Source organism: Staurois parvus, unplaced genomic scaffold (assembly GCF_062004578.1).
Source record: "Staurois parvus isolate SC_StPar_1 unplaced genomic scaffold, SC_StPar_1.0 ptg001933l, whole genome shotgun sequence".
Classification (NCBI taxonomy): Eukaryota; Metazoa; Chordata; class Amphibia; order Anura; family Ranidae; genus Staurois; species Staurois parvus.
The window spans coordinates 32612-46840 of NW_028319729.1; the positions used below are offsets into that span (position 1 = coordinate 32612).

The 14229-nt window shown below is 49.5% G+C and overlaps 1 non-coding gene across 1 annotated transcript; it reads left to right on the forward strand.

The window, feature by feature from the left end:
• Nucleotides 1-10013: 10013 nt before the first annotated feature.
• On the forward strand, nt 10014-10085 carry TRNAG-UCC (transfer RNA glycine (anticodon UCC)). Its single transcript has one exon. It is a non-coding gene; the product is annotated as a tRNA-Gly (tRNA).
• Nucleotides 10086-14229: the final 4144 nt, after the last annotated feature.

Here is a 14229-nt window from a genome sequence, read left to right on the forward strand (position 1 = left end):
AAACGAGTCCCCAGGACCCATCAGTTGGTTTTCACTACTGGCCACCATTCCATTCTGGTATAAGGGGACAGTCCTGATAAGTGTTCTCATTCTGAGGTACATCCTGCGCAGGAATCATCTGGCCACAATATTAGAACAATATTTGATGTTCCTGGAGCTGATTGAATTCTTTTATCTACTACTCGATGTCTGGTACAGCGAGGGGCCAACCTCAGAGAACACAGCCCCACCCATGCTTATAAATGCCACTGACTGCTACCAATGGATGGTTGCTGAGCTCCAGTCAGTCTGGTCCAATGGGTGGGCGGCCTTAGGGAACACAATCCCACCCATGCTTATAAATGCCACTGACTGCTACCAATGGATGTTTGCTGGGCTCCAGTCAGTCTGGTCCAATGGGTGGGCGGCCTTAGGGAACACAGCCCCACCCATGCTTATAAATGCCACTGACTGCTACCAATGGATGGTTGCTGAGCTCCAGTCAGTCTGGTCCAATGGGTGGGCGGCCTTAGGGAACACAGTGCTACCCATGCTTATAAATGCCACTGACTGCTACCAATGGATGGTTGCTGAGCTCCAGTCAGTCTGGTCCAATGGGTGGGCGGCCTTAGGGAACACAGTGCTACCCATGCTTATAAATACTGTTGCTGAGCACCAATCAGAATGCTTGTTGGGACTTATCATCTTGCTGCTGGTAATGTTCCTAAAATATTTCAAGCCATTTCACCAATGGATCCAACCAACGAAAAGCAACATCAACCCACCGACGATTGACATCAATCTAACAACAGACAGCACTATGGACCAGGCTGACTTTCGTACTCCCATCCTCACACCTCCTAGCAATGACGTCCGTGCTCACATAACGGATTTACTCCGGGAAATGAGGAGGAGCGAGCGAAACAAGCAGCTCAGGAACATTAACATCTTCCCATCAACAAGTGAAAGTGTGGACAGTGCTATGGAAGAGACTGACCTTCCCATTCCCAGCGTCCCACCTCCCAGGGATGACATCCGTGCTCACCTACGGGATCTATGCCGGCCAATGGGGAGGCGCAGGCCAACCAAGGAGTTCAGGCACCGCAAGCTCAATCTACCAGAGAGTGACCACATACCACCAAAAGATGAATATGCGGACAGTGCTACGGGAGATTCTGACTTTCCCATTCCCAGCGTCGCACCTCCCAGGGATCCCATCCGTGTTCATCCTTCCAGCACATCAACAAGAGGTTTACTCTTTCCAGCATTAGATAACACTTTACCATCAACGACTTCTGGCGTCTTTCCAACAAAAGACATGATCCTACGATCGAGTTCTGGCAATAGGCGAGAATGGACAACCATGACTGTCCATCCCAGTGTCCAATCCAGAGGTGAAATTCCTAGCGATACCGCCCGTTTTATCCTACGGGATTTATGGCGGGCAATGAAGAGGCGCTGGACAACCATAGAGTTCAGTTATGGCAAAATGTTCTCATCAATGAGTGACGTCATTCCACAGGACGATGATACCGTCCCATTACTGAGTGATGTCATTCCACAGGTTGATGATACCGTCCCATCAACGAGTGATGTCATTCCACAGGGTGATGATGCCGTCCCATCAACGCATGACATCATTCCTAAGAGATATTCTACCATGTCATCAATCAGTGACATCATCCAACCACCAAGCGATGACATTAGTTCTGGGACTGACCAACCGACTGGCCATCCCAGCGGTGCATCTCCTAGTGATGGCACCCGCTTTAATCCACGCAATTTATTCCAGCGAAAGAAGAAGCACAAGCGACCTAAGGTGAAAAATCTCAACAATCCCACCTCATACCAGGTCGCCGTCATCTTGTGCGGGAGACATCCAGTTATATGTCCAGCAGACTGTTTCATCTTCGACTGTGTCACCTCCTAAATATCGCAGCCGTATTCACCTATTGTCAGGGGTCGGGTGTTCTGCCGCGATACGCCGGGTGGCGCATGCACAGAACACCGACACGCTCTAGCCAGTGGGCCCTGGGCGATCGTGGCGGCGGCGACGGCCGCGCATGCGCACTCCCGATCGCGGACAGGCGCCTGGCACCAATGACAGCGCAGGGCACGCTATTTAAACAGGACAGGAGGTATGTCTTATTATCCTGTTCCTGTCATCTGGTTTGTGAAGTTTCCTGTTGCCGACCTCTGCTTGATCCTGACCCTGCTGGTTGTCTCCTGCTTGACCCTGGCTTGACCTGACCACTCTCCTGCCTGCTCCTCTGGTACCTCGCTGCCCGCACGTTGCTGAACCCGGCTCGTGACCCTGACCACTCTCCTGCCTGCTCCTCCGGTACCTCGCTGCCCGCACGTTGCTGAACCCGGCTCGAGACTCCCTGACCATTCTCTGCCTGCTCATCCGGTACCTCGCTGCCCGCACGTTGCTGAACCCGGCTCGTGACCTGCATTCTCTGCCTGCTCCTCCGGTACCTCGCTGCCCGCACGTTGCTGAACCCGGCTCGTGACCCTGACCATTCTCTGCCTGCTCCTCCGGTACCTCGCTGCCCGCACGTTGCTGAACCCGGCTCGTGACCCTGACCACTCTCCTGCCTGCTCCTCCGGTACCTCGCTGCCCGCACGTTGCTGAACCCGGCTCGTGACCCTGACCATTCTCTGCCTGCTCCTCCGGTACCTCGCTGCCCGCACGTTGCTGACCCCGGCCTGCCTGACTACGCCTTACGTCACGCTGACTGTCCATCCATCCATCCGCAAGGATCAGTCCCTGCTGCAAGGCCTACCAGCCCTCTTCTCGTCAGGCTCTATTTCCCGCAACACCTCTGACGGTACTCTCTACCACTGCTGGACATACTCAGGGGTCGCGCCCTGGTCTCGGTCTGCTCCAAGTCCATCCCCACCATCAGGGGCCCTGGTGCATAAGCAGATTGGGACTTAGACCCCGCGTGCTGAGGAACCCCACACTGTGGGCCGCTAGAGATACCGTCAGGTGGTGTCTGACACCTATAGAATGTATTGCGGCTAAAGAAGAAGCGCGGGCCAACCGAAGAGGCCGGCCAGAAGACTCAGAGAGAACATTAGATACACAGATAGTGATGGGGGAGGGGGACACCCCAATATAGAGAGGACATTGTATATACAGATATGGGGGAGGGGTGACACCCCAATATAGAGAGAACATTGTATACACAGATATGATGGGGAGGGGTGACACCCCAATATAGAGAGAACATTGTATATACAGATATGATGGGGGGGGGGGGGGTGACACCCCAATATAGAGAGAACATTGTATATACAGATATGATGGGGGGGACCCCAATATAGAGAGAACATTGTATATACAGATTGATGGGGGAGGGGTGACACCCCAATATAGAGAGAACATTGTATATACAGATATGATGGGGGAGGGTGACACCCCACTATAGAGAGAACATTGTATATACAGATATGATGGGGGGGTGACACCCCAATATAGAGAGAACATTGTATACACAGATATGATGGGGGAGGGGTGACACCCCAATATAGAGAGAACATTGTATATACAGATATGATGGGGGAGGGGTGACACCCCAATATAGAGAGAACATTGTATATACAGATATGATGGGGGGGGGGAACACCCCAATATAGAGAGAACATTGTATATATGTCTTCTGCTGGTGGACGTCTCTTTGGTGCCTTCAGCCAGGTGCGATGTAACACACACGTCATCCCGCAATTCTCATGCGTCTTGCCATGCGACAATTGCAGCAACGTCACACTGCATTCGGGGCGCCATGTTGATGGTGAACGTCTCTTTGGTGCCTCTTCAGACATCTCCATAAAGGACGTCACTGGCAGGAAGGGTTCTCATTGGTCCCAGCAGAAAAGGCCTCAAGCTGGAAAGACTCCTCCTACTTCTGAAGCCAATCAGAGTTTCTTTCTTTTCTCCCAAGCTTCATCCTCCAAGAGCAGACCTAAGCCAGGGGCCCAGTTCAGTCACAATCCTGGGGCCCCTAATCCCCAAACCTGCAGACTAGTCCTATTAAACCTCCTGAAGGGATTTCCCTACTTTCTAAAGTGGGGGGACGTCTGTTGGCCTTTGGGGTCACCTGGTCAGCAGACATCTCAGAAGCTCAGGTAAGAGACGTGGTGTCCGGGGGCTACAGACTAGAGTTCATCTCCCTGCCCCCACCCCGCTTCGTGTTGTCCAACCTGCCGGTGTCCCCGCAGGGACTAGCGGTCCTCCATGCTGCTCCTGCAGATCTGCTGACCCAAGGAGATCTCCCCATTGGACCAACAGCAGAATAGTTCCCGGTTTTTAGGCCACATTCACAGGGGACATACCAATGTGTACCGCCGTGGGGGGCCGTGTTTATTTGCAGGGGATGTCCCGGTGTTCATGCACCCCTGTGCAGGCAGTTCCATTGATGTCAGTTGGGACGTAGTGGTAACATGGACACAGATGCTGATCCCAATCTGACATCCGTATGGATGCATGGCCCTGAACGCACACTATCTGTGTTCACAGCTGTTCACCCGCACAGATGTTACATTGGGAGCAGTGTCTGTATCCATGCAGCCGCTGCATCCCAACTGACATCAATGAACCTGCCTGCACAGGGATGCATGAACACCGGTACATCCCCCAAGTAAACACGGCCCCCCCCGGCTGTACGGATTAGTTTGCCCCCTGTGACCGGGGCCTTACTCCAACCTTTTCCCTGTTCTAAAGCCTCCCAGCTGGTTCACACTATGTGGTGCGGGACACTGCATGGAGTCTGCACAGGAATCACACCGCATTCCTCTGCGCATTCCATGCACATGTCTGTGCGCTGCGATTTGGGCCATACACTTCCTATGGCTCAAATCACATCGCATCCGCACCACAAAGGTGCAGGACTGTCTTTAGATCCGCACCTGAATCACATGGTATGGGTCTTCTCACCCATGTCATGTGATTTCTGGCAATCACATCGCGTCTTGCCATCTGTTTCGGGTGTCAATAATTTATTACTGACTCCCGCACCAGATCGCATGAACGTGATGCGATTGCAATGCGGTGCGGGAAACGTACAGGATTCGCAGCGTTTCCCGCACCGCATTGGTGTGAACCCGAGCTCAAGGAGGACATAGGCTGCATTCACTGGGGGGATTAGGGGCATACAGGGGATTCCTGCGGATGGGATCACTGTGAACAGTGGGGGATGGGAAGTCTGTACAAAGCAATGACAGGCTGAGCCGCGACCATTCCCATGTATCCGCACATCCATCGGTCATCTACGGTTAGGGCCAGGATCGCTCATCCTTCCCTGACCACAGATGACCGATGGATGTGCGGATACATGGGAATGGTCCCGGCTCAGCCTGTCATTGCTTTGTACAGACTTCCCATCCCCCACTGTTCACAGTGATCCCAGCCCCAGGAATCCCCTGTATGCCCCCTAATCCCCCCAGTGAATGCAGCCTATGTCCTCCTTGAGGCTTTAGAACAAGGAAACGGTTGGAGTAAAAACCCGGAAACCTTTCTGCTGTTGGTCCAATGGGGAGATCTCCTTGGGTCAGCAGATCTGCAGGAGCAGCATGGAGGACCGCCAGTCCCTGCGGGGACACCGGCAGGTTGGACAACACGAAGCGGGGGTGGGGGCAGGGAGATGACCTCTAGCCTGTAGCCCCTGGACACCACGTCTCTTACCTGAGCTTCTGAGATGTCTGCTGACCAGGTGACCCCAAAGGCCAACAGACGTCCCCCCACTTTAGGAAATGGGGGCTTCCCTTCAGGAGGTTTAATAGGGCTTGTCTGAAGGTTTAGGGATTAGGGGCCCCAGGATTGTGACTGAACTGGGCCCCTGGCTTAGGTCTGGTCTTGGAGGATGAAGCTTGGGAGAAAAGAAAGGAACTCTGATTGGCTTCAGAAGTGGGAGGAGTCTTTCCAGCTTGAGGCCTTTTCTGCTGGGACCAATGAGAACCCTTCCTGCCAGTGACGTCCTTTATGGAGATGTCTGAAGAGGCACCAAAGAGACGTTCACCATCAACATGGCGCCCCGAATGCAGTGTGATGTTGCTGCAATTGTCGCATGGCAAGACGCATGAGAATTGCGGGATGACGTGTGTGTTACATCGCACCTGGCTGAAGGCACCAAAGAGACGTCCACCAGCAGAAGACATATATACAATGTTCTCTCTATATTGGGGTGTCACCCCTCCCCCATCATATCTGTATATACAATGTTCTCTCTATATTGGGGTGTCACCCCCCCCCCATCATATCTGTATATACAATGTTCTCTCTATATTGGGGTGTCACCCCTCCCCCCATCATATCTGTATATAAATGTTCTCTCTATATTGGGGTGTCACCCCTCCCCCATCATATCTGTATATACAATGTTCTCTCTATATTGGGGTGTCACCCCTCCCCCATCATATCTGTATATACAATGTTCTCTCTATATTGGGGTGTCCCCCCCCCCATCATATCTGTATATACAATGTTCTCTCTATATTGGGGTGTCACCCCTCCCCCATCATATCTGTGTATACAATGTTCTCTCTATATTGTGGTGTCCCCCCTCCATCATATCTGTATATACAATGTTCTCTCTATATTGGGGTGTCACCCCTCCCCCATCATATCTGTATATACAATGTTCTCTCTATATTGGGGTGTCACCCCTCCCCCATCATATCTGTATATACAATGTTCTCTCTATATTGGGGTGTCACCCCTCCCCCATCATATCTGTATATACAATGTTCTCTCTATATTGGGGTGTCTCCCCTCCCCCATCATATCTGTATATACAATGTTCTCTCTATATTGGGGTGTCACCCCTCCCCCATCATATCTGTATATACAATGTTCTCTCTATATTGGGGTGTCCCCCCTCCCCCATCATATCTGTATATACAATGTTCTCTCTATATTGGGGTGTCACCCCTCCCCCATCATATCTGTATATACAATGTTCTCTCTATATTGGGGTGTCACCCCTCCCCCATCATATCTGTATATACAATGTTCTCTCTATATTGGGGTGTCACCCCCCCAATCATATCTGTATATACAATGTTCTCTCTATATTGGGGTGTCCCCCCTCCCCCATCATATCTGTATATACAATGTTCTCTCTATATTGGGGTGTCTCCCCTCCCCCATCATATCTGTATATACAATGTTCTCTCTATATTGGGGTGTCACCCCCCCCCCCCATCATATCTGTATATACAATGTTCTCTCTATATTGGGGTGTCACCCCCCCATCATATCTGATTATACAATGTTCTCTCTATATTGGGGTGTCACCCCTCCCCCATCATATCTGTATATACAATGTTCTCTCTATATTGGGGTGTCACCCCTCCCCATCATATCTGTATATACAATGTTCTCTCTATATTGGGGTGTCACCCCTCCCCCATCATATCTGTATATACAATGTTCTCTCTATATTGGGGTGTCACCCCTCCCCCGTCATATCTGTATATACAATGTTCTCTCTATATTGGGGTGTCACCCCTCCCCCGTCATATCTGTATATACAATGTTCTCTCTATATTGTGGTGTCACCCCTCCCCCATCATATCTGTGTATACAATGTTCTCTCTATATTGGGGTATCACACCCCCCCCCCATCATATCTGTATATACAATGTTCTCTCTATATTGGGGTGTCACCCCTCCCCCATCATATCTGTATATACAATGTTCTCTCTATATTGGGGTGTCACCCCTCCCCCGTCATATCTGTATATACAATGTTCTCTCTATATTGGGGTGTCACCCCTCCCCCGTCATATCTGTATATACAATGTTCTCTCTATATTGGGGTGTCACCCGTCCCCCATCATATCTGTATATACAATGTTCTCTCTATATTGGGGTGTCACCCCTCCCCCGTCATATCTGTATATACAATGTTCTCTCTATATTGGGGTGTCACCTCTCCCCCATCATATCTGTATATACAATGTTCTCTCTATATTGGGGTGTCACCCCCCCAATCATATCTGTATACAGTGAGGAACAGAAGTATTTGAACCCCCTGCGATTTTGCAAGTTCTCCCACTTAGAAATCACCTGTCTGAGTTCTTTAAAGACACCTGTCCACCCCACAGTCAGTCAGACGCCAACTACTACCATGGGCAAGACCAAAGAGCTGTCAAAAGACACCAGAGACAAAATTGTAGACCTCCACAAGGCTGGAAAGGGCTACGGGGCAATTGCCAAGCAGCTTGGTGAAAATAGATCAACTGTTGGAGCAATTGTTAGAAAATGGAAGAGGCTGAAGACGACTGTCAGTCTCCCTTGGACTGGGGCTCCATGCAAGATGTCCCCTCGTGGGGTATCACTGATGAGAAGAAAGGTGAGGAATCAGCCCAGAACTACAAGGGAGGAGCTGGTCAATGACATGAAGAGAGCTGGGACCACAGTTTCACAGGTCACTGTCGGTAGAACACTACGACGTCATGGTTTCCAATCATGCATTGCATGGGAGGTTCCACTGCTCAAGTCATCACATGTCCAGGCCCGTCTGAAGGTTCCCCTGCTCCAGTCATCACATGTCCAGGCCCGTCTGAAGGTTCCCCTGCTCCAGTCATCACATGTCCAGGCCCGTCTGAAGGTTGCCAATGACCATCTGGATGATGCAGAGGAGGCATGGGAGAAAGTCATGTGGTCAGAGGAGGCATGGGAGAAAGTCATGTGGTCAGATGAGACCAAAGGAGAACGTTTGGTCTAAACTTCACTCGCCGTGTTTGGAGGAAAAAGAAGGATGAGTTGCATCCCAAGAACACCATCCCTACTGTGAAGCATGGGGGTGGTAACATCATGCTTTGGGGGTGCTTTTCTGCAAAGGGGACAGGACGACTGCACTGTATTAAGGAGAGGATGAATGGGGCCATTTATTGTGAGATTTTCAGCAACAACCTCCTTCCCTCAGTCAGAGCATTGAAGACGGGTCGTGGCTGGGTCTTCCAACATGACAACGACCCGAAGCACACAGCCAGGAGAACCAAGGAGTGGCTCCGTAAGAAGCATATCAAGGTTCTGGAGTGGCCTAGCCAGTCTCCAGACCTAAATCCAATAGAACATCTTTGGAGGGAGCTGAAACTCCGTGTTGCTCAGCGACAGCCCCGAAACCTGACAGATCTAGAGGAGATCGGTGTGGAGGAGTCGGCCAAAATCCCTGTTGCAGTGCAAACCTGGCCAAGGACTACAGGAACCGTCTGACCTCTGTAATTGCAGACAAAGGCTTCTGTACCAAATATTAACACGGATCTTCTCAGGGGTTCAAATACTTCTGTTCCTCACTGTATACAATGTTCTCTCTATATTGGGGTGTCCCCCCACGTTGGGAAATGGTGGCTTCCCCTTAGGATGTTTATTAGAACTTGTCTGTAGGTTTGGGGATTAGGGGCCCCAGGATTGTGACTGAACTGGGCCCCTGGCTTAAGTCTGGCCTTGGAGGTTAAAGTCTCAGAGAAACGTCAGGAACGCTTCTTGGCTTCAGAAGTGGGAGGAGTCGTCCTCCCAGCTTGAGGCCTTTTCTGCTGGGGCCAATGAGAACTCTGACTACCAGCGACGTCCTATATGAGGTTGTCTAAGGGTCAGGCTGGGGGCACAGAGGAGACCTTCACCATCAGAAGACATGAGCACGAAGCGTTCTTCACATCGCCGCTCCACAGACCAACATCTCACACAAAGAGTTCTCCTCATGTTCACAGACAGGACACTCATGTGGGAAATAAGATGGACGACATCCCCGAACCCGTCCAGCCAATAATGTACAGCTGAAGACATCATCTCTAATCTCTACTGGACATCACTGATTTACCCCGCTCCGCGGGGGCGGGCCTTATACATCAGAGGCCAAAATATGGGCAGCACAGAGGCTTATTGGTTAGCCTTGCAGCACTGGGGTCCTTGGTTGAAATCCTGACCAGGACCCTATCTGCATGGAGTTTGCATGTTCTCCCTGTGCCTGCGTGGGTTTCCTCCGGGTACTCCGGTTTCCTCCCACACTTCAAAAACAGGCAACCTCGCGTTGGTGGTGTAGTGGTTAGCATGGCTGCTTTCCAAGCAGCTGACCTGGGTTCGATTCCCAGCCAACGCAATATCCAAGATGGCTGCTTCGCCTCCTTAGTATTGGCGTGATAATTCTGATACTAATATTATTTATAGCAATGATAATAATAATTCCAACAATATCGACAACTATCATGATAATAATATTAATAACAGAAATAATATTTATAATGATAATAATCCGAATAATAATGGCAATAATAGGATTAGAAATGGAAATTATATATATATTTTATTTGTAGGTGAGAAGCAAATACAACAAAACGTAGATTTCTCATACATTATAACCAATGACGGTACAATAAATCCCCCCTCCGGCCCCCCTCCAGTCTTGCACAGTTGTACCGACTCCTCTCCTGTAGTAAAATGGCTTACTCTGATTTCACTGCACACTGTGAGCTTCTCACAATGTGCATTAGAAGCTGCAGCAAGTCAGATAGAGCTCCGTCTGCTTTCCTGGCTAGAGGACGTCCAGCATCATTTATCACTTTCCTCCTCAGTCTGACTGTCCTTGGCCCCGCCCTTTCATTCACTGGATTTCAGTTCCACCAATCGTGGAGGCTCAGCATCACATGAGGGCGGCACCTAGGTCAGCATGTATGCAAATGTTGCCTTCCTAGAAACGCCCACTCTTCCAGACTGATGGCCACCACTCAGGGGATTGCGATGATTTCTTGCATAACTCCTCCCACAAGCTAGCCCATTGGTTACATCAGGGCTCTTCAGAGGAGAACTGAGGCCGGGTGCTGTGATGTTTTCAGGAAGCTCTGTAAAGCACCCAGCTGGTTCCTTCCACCAGCCATGATCTGCCTGCATTGCATAGAGAAGCAAAGGGACCCAGGAAGGACCAAACTAGGTCTAAAAAAGGCATGTAATAAAAAACTAAAATGTTTTATTTTACAATTGTTGATGGCGTGTCATTGAGGGGGAAGGAATAGCCAAGGAAGGCAACATATATGCAGATGAAGCTTCCATTTTCTGTAGACTGATGGGTCCGGCTATCTTCCTGAAGGACAAACATGAGGCAGAACAAAGCCAAACGAAGTGCAAGAACCTCCAACAACCAATCAGATTTCACGGCAATGGAGAGAAGTCAGAAGAATGGAGAGATGGTTTCCAGGGGTTCCGACACATCTCAGCCAATAGAAGAGAGAACACAGCTAAGAATACAGACAAAACCAAAGTATACCAAAAACCAATATATACCCCGAATACAGCTCCTCATATATGACCCCCAACACAGAACAAGCCGTGTCCCCAATATATACCCCGAATACAGCTCCTCATATATGACCCCCAACACAGAACAAGCCGTGTCCCCAATATATACCCCGAATACAGCTCCCCATATATGACCCCCAACACAGAACAAGCCGTGTCCCCAATATATACCCCGAATACAGCTCCTCATATATGACCCCCAACACAGAACAAGCCGTGTCACCAATATATACCCCGAATACAGCTCCCCATATATGACCCCCAACACAGAACAAGCCGTGTCACCAATATATACCCCGAATACAGCTCCTCATATATGACCCCCAACACAGAGCAAGCCGTGTCCCCAATATATACCCCGAATACAGCTCCTCATATATGACCCCCAACACAGAACAAGCCGTGTCCCCAATATATACCCCGAATACAGCTCCTCATATATGACCCCCAACACAGAACAAGCCGTGTCACCAATATATACCCCGAATACAGCTCCCCATATATGACCCCCAACACAGAACAAGCCGTGTCACCAATATATACCCCGAATACAGCTCCTCATATATGACCCCCAACACAGAGCAAGCCGTGTCCCCAATATATACCCCGAATACAGCTCCTCATATATGACCCCCAACACAGAACAAGCCGTGTCCCCAATATATACCCCGAATACAGCTCCTCATATATGACCCCCAACACAGAACAAGCCGTGTCACCAATATATACCCCGAATACAGCTCCTCATATATGACCCCCAACACAGAACAAGCCGTGTCCCCAATATATACCCCGAATACAGCTCCTCATATATGACCCCCAACACAGAACAAGCCGTGTCACCAATATATACCCCGAATACAGCTCCTCATATATGACCCCCAACACAGAACAAGCCGTGTCCCCAATATATACCCCGAATACAGCCCCTCATATATGACCCCCAACACAGAACAAGCCGTGTCACCAATATATACCCCGAATACAGCTCCCCATATATGACCCCCAACACAGAACAAGCCGTGTCACCAATATATACCCCGAATACAGCTCCCCATATATGACCCCCAACACAGAACAAGCCGTGTCCCCAATATATACCCCGAATACAGCTCCCCATATATGACCCCCAACACAGAACAAGCCGTGTCCCCAATATATACCCCGAATACAGCTCCCCATATATGACCCCCAACACAGAACAAGCCGTGTCCCCAATATATACCCCGAATACAGCTCCTCATATATGACCCCCAACACAGAACAAGCCGTGTCACCAATATATACCCCGAATACAGCTCCCCATATATGACCCCCAACACAGAACAAGCCGTGTCCCCAATATATACCCCGAATACAGCTCCTCATATATGACCCCCAACACAGAACAAGCCGTGTCCCCAATATATACCCCGAATACAGCTCCTCATATATGACCCCCAACACAGAACAAGCCGTGTCCCCAATATATACCCCGAATACAGCTCCTCATATATGACCCCCAACACAGAACAAGCCGTGTCCCCAATATATACCCCGAATACAGCTCCCCATATACAGTTGTGTCCAAAATTATTCAACCCCCACTGAAATTGAGTGTTTTGGCCAGTTTGACATTGCTTTTGATCATTCAGTCATCTTGCTTACATTTACATTAAAGAGGCACTTGTAGGTCAGACAAATATAACATAACAGTTATAATGAAATAACCACAAATGTCTTTTCTGTGCTCACAGCATTATCAGTTTTATTCAACCCCCAAGTGACATTCAATCTTAGTACTTAGTACAGCATCCTTTTACAGTTATAACAGCTTTTAAACGTGAAGCATAGCTTGACACAAGTGTCTTGCAGCGATCTACGGGTATCTTCGCCCATTCTTCATGGGCAAAGGCCTCCAGTTCAGTCACATTCTTAGGCTTGCGCACTGCAACTGCTTTCTTTAAGTCCCACCAGAGGTTCTCAATCGGATTTAAGTCTGGTGACTGCGATGGCCACTCCAAAATGTTCCAGCCTTTCCTCTGCAACCATGCTCTAGTGGACTTGGAGGTATGCTTGGGATCATTGTCCTGTTGAAAGGTCCAACGTCTCCCAAGCCTCAGGTGTGTGACGGACTGCATCACGTTTCCATCCAATATCTCCTGGTACTGAAGAGAATTCATGGTACCTTGCACACGCTGAAGCTTCCCTGTACCTGCAGAAGCAAAACAGCCCCAAAGCATGATTGACCCTCCACCATGCTTCACAGTAGGCAAGGTGTTCTTTTCATCATAGGCCTTGTTCTTCCTCCTCCAAACATAGCGTTGATCCATGGGCCCAAACAGTTCTAATTTTGTTTCATCAGTCCACAGAACACTATCCCACAACTTTTGTGGTTTGTCCACATGGCTTTTGGCATACTGCAGTCGACTCTTCTTATTCTTTGGAGACAGCAAGGGGGTACGCCTGGGAGTTCTGGCACGGAGGCCTTCATTACGCAGTGTGCGTCTTATTGTCTGGGCTGAAACTTCTGTACCCACATCTGACAAATCTTTTCTCAGTTCCTCAGCAGTCACACGGGGACTTCTCTCCACTCTACGCTTCAGGTAGCGCACAGCAGTCGAAGTCAGCATCTTCTTTCTGCCACGACCAGGTAGCGTTTCAACAGTGCCCTTTGCCTTGAATTTGCGAATGATGCTTCCTAAGGTGTCTCTTGGTATGTTTAACATCTTTGCAATCTTCTTATAGCCATTGCCCTTCCTGTGAAGAGAAATCACCTCTTCTCTTGTCTTCCTGGACCATTCTCTTGCCTTCACCATGTTTGTAACCACACCAGTAAATGTCTAGAAGGAGCTGAGTATCACAGTCATTTTAAAGCTGCCTAATTGGTGCTTATTATGCTTGATTGCTGCTCGGTGACATCCACAGGTGTTTTCAATACCTGATGGAAAGCACCTGTATGAACCTCTGTT